This window comes from Bos javanicus, chromosome 5 (assembly GCF_032452875.1).
Source record: "Bos javanicus breed banteng chromosome 5, ARS-OSU_banteng_1.0, whole genome shotgun sequence".
Classification (NCBI taxonomy): Eukaryota; Metazoa; Chordata; class Mammalia; order Artiodactyla; family Bovidae; genus Bos; species Bos javanicus.
The window spans coordinates 59,613,078-59,616,603 of NC_083872.1; the positions used below are offsets into that span (position 1 = coordinate 59,613,078).

Genomic DNA, 3,526 nt, shown 5'->3' on the forward strand with positions numbered 1-3,526 from the left:
AGCTCCATCTTGCCTCAATGAGAGAAAGCCCACGAGTAGCAATGAAGATTCAGTGCAGTCAAAAAATAAATAATAAACAAATAAATTCTTTAAAAACTATAAAATGGTAAAAAGATTTTCTGTCAAATATACTGTAATTGAAATTCATAAAATTATATTTCCTGTGTTGAGTAAACTAAATATCACATCCAATATCAAAACAGGAATTTATATTAAACAATTTTTAATTTAAGAAGTTGCAAATAACAAAATGTTCAGAAGAATGGGAGTCAGAAAGACATAAGAAAAGTTGTTTAAATTGAATGAGAAATATATAAATAAATATGATTTTAAACTCCTAGGGATAAAAATAATAAACAAGGTTGACACAGAAGCCATTTGATTTGAATAAGTTATTAAAATTCTTGATTATATATTTTTTAAAGTTGCCCTGCAAGATGTCTCTAATTTATTATAGCAGACCATTTCATTTGCTTCTGAAAAATAGTCTTTTTTTGCCATGTCCATGAAGGCTTGTTTGACTTTCTGATTCTGTAGGCTGTAAATGAAGGGGTTCAGCATGGGGGCTACTGAGGTGTTTAGCACAGCCACTCCCTTGCTCAAAGAAAGCCACTCACAGCCACTCCCTATCCTGTGCTGAGGGTTTAATGTACATAAAAATGCAGCTGCCATAACAGATGGGGATGACAATCATGTGGGAAGAACATGTGAAAAGGCCTTTGTCCTCTGACTAGTAGAAGAAATTCTTAAAATTGTTCTGATGATGTATGTATAGGACAGAATTATCAATGCCAAAATGAACATTAGCGTAAACACAGCACAGGAAAAACACATCATTTCGAGAAAGTTTGTATCTGAACAAGACAGTTGAATCAATGGAAAATAATCACAGGTAAAATAGTAAATAATATTAGACCTACAGTAATCAAGGATTAAGAGCAACATGACTGCAGGGAATATGTTTAAGAATGAAACTAGCCAGGAAGAGAAGACAAGTAGTGTGCAGACTCTGTGATTCATGACGGTCATGTAATGCAGGGGATTGCAGATGGCAATGTAGCAGTCATAGGACACGGCAGACAGAAGGTAAAACTCAGTGACTCCAAGGAGAATGAAAAAAATAAAATAAAATAACTGATCAATGCAATCATTAAAAGAAAAGGTTTTGTCTCCTGTAACAATGGTGGCCAGGAACTTGGGTGTACTGACAGTTGTGAATGATACTTCTAAGACGGAGAAATTTCTGAGGAACAAATACATGGGGGTTTGGAAGTGGGTATCCAGCAGGGTCGGGGTGATAATGGTCAGGTTCCCAGTGATGCTGAGCGTGTAGGTGATGAGCAGAAAGACAAAGATCACAACTTGAAGTTGTGAGTCGTCTAACAGCCCCAGGAGGATAAACTCTATTGTTTCTGTGTGCTTTCTCATTCTTCAGTTGCTTGTTTGTTTTTCTCCTTCCAGGAGACCTACAAGAGAAAGCACAAGGAATACACAAGAAGAGAAGATTACCAAATATCCTAGTGTCAGTTCAGTTAAATTCAGTTCAGTCACTCAGTCGTGTCCGACTCTTTGCAACCTCATGAATCGCAGCACGCCAGGTCTCCCTGTCCATCAACAACTCCCGGAGTTCACTCAGACTCACGTCCATCGAGTCAGTGATGCCATCTAGCAATCTCATCCTCTGCCGTCCCCTTCTCCTCATGCCCCCAATGCCTCCCAGCATCATAGTCTTTCCAATGAGTCAACTCTTCACATGAGGTGGCCAAAGTACTGGAGTTTCAACTTCAGCATCATTACCTTGAAAGAAATCCCTGGGCTGATCTTCAGAATGGACTGGTTGGATCTCCTTACACTCCAAGGGACTCTCAAGAGTCTTCTTCAATATCATAGATCAAAAGCATCAATTCCTTGGCACTCAGCTTCTTCACAGTCCAACTCTTACATCTATACATGACCACAGAAAAAACCATAGCCTTGACTAAATGGACCTTTGTTGGCAAAGTAATGTCTCTGCTTTTGAATATGCTATCTAGGTTGGTCATAACTTTCCTTCCAAGGAGTAAGCGTCTTTTAATTTCATGGCTGCAGTCACCATCTGCAGTGATTTTGGAGCCTCCCCCCCTCACCGCAAAAAAAAAATCTGACACTGTTTCCCCTGTTTCCCCATCTAATTCCCATGAAGTGATGGGACCGGATGCCATGATCTTCGTTTTCTGAATGTTGAGCTTTAAGCCAACTTCTTCTCTCTCCACTTTCACTTTCATCAAGAGGCTTTTTAGTTCCTCTTCACTTTCTGCCATAAGGGTGATGTCATCTGCATATCTGAGGTGATTGATATTTCTCCCGGCAATCTTGATTCCAACTTGTGCTTCTTCCAGCCCAGCATTTCTCATTATGTACTCTGCATATAAGTTAAATAAGCAGGGTGACAATATACAGCCTTGACATACTCTTTTTCCTATTTGGAACTAGCCAGTTGTTCCATGGCCAGTTCTAACTGTTGCTTCTTGACCTGCATACAGGTTTCTCAAGAGGCAGGTCAGGTGGTCTGGTATCCCCATCTCTTTCAGAATAATCCACAGTTTATTGTGATCCACACAGTCAAAGGCTTTGGCATAGTCAATAAAGCAGAAATAGATGTTTTTCTGAAACTCTCTTGCTTTTTCCATGATCCAGAGGATGTTGGCAATTTGATCTCTGGTTCCTCTGCCTCTTCTAAACCCAGGTTGAACATCTGGAAGTTCACAGTTCATGGTTTGCTGAAGCCTGGCTTGGAGAATTTTGAGCAGTACTTTACTAGCGTGTGAGATAAGTGCAATTGTGTGGTAGTTTGAGCACTCTTTGGCATTGCCTTTCTTTGGGATTGGGATGAAAACTGACCTTTTCCAGTCCTGTGGCCACTGCTGAGTTTTCCAAATTTGCTGGCATATTGAGTGCAGTACTTGCACGACATCATCTTTCACGATTTGAAATAGCTCAACTGGAATTCCATCACCTCCACTAGCTTTGCTCATAGTGATGCTTTCTAAGGCCCACTTGACTTCACATTCCAGGATGTCTGGCTCTAGGTCAGTGATCACACCATCGTGATTATCTTGGTCGAGAAGATCTTTTTTTGTATTTTTCTTATTCAATCTAATCACACTTGGACCACAGCCTTGTCTAACTCAATGAAACTAAACCATGCCCTGTGGGGCCACCCAAGACAGGCGGGCATGGTGGAGAAGTCTGACACAATGTGGTCCACTGGAGAAGGGAAAGGCAAACCACTTCAGCATTCTTGCCTTGAGAACCCCATGAACAGTATGAAAAGGCAAAATGATAGGATACTGAGAGAGGAACTCCCCAGGTCAGTAGGTGCCCAATATGCTACTGGAGATCAGTGGAGAAATAACTCCGGAAAGAATCAAGGGATGGAGCCAAAGCAGAAACAATACCCAGTTGTGGATGTGACTGGTGATAGAAGCTAGGTCCGATGATGTAAAGAGCAATATTGCATAGGAATCTGGAATGTCGGTCCATGAAT

General features: G+C 40.7%; 1 pseudogene; it reads right to left on the reverse strand.

The window, feature by feature from the left end:
• Nucleotides 1-408: 408 nt before the first annotated feature.
• LOC133248727 (olfactory receptor 6C1-like) lies at nucleotides 409-1,428 on the reverse strand (annotated as a pseudogene).
• Nucleotides 1,429-3,526: the final 2,098 nt, after the last annotated feature.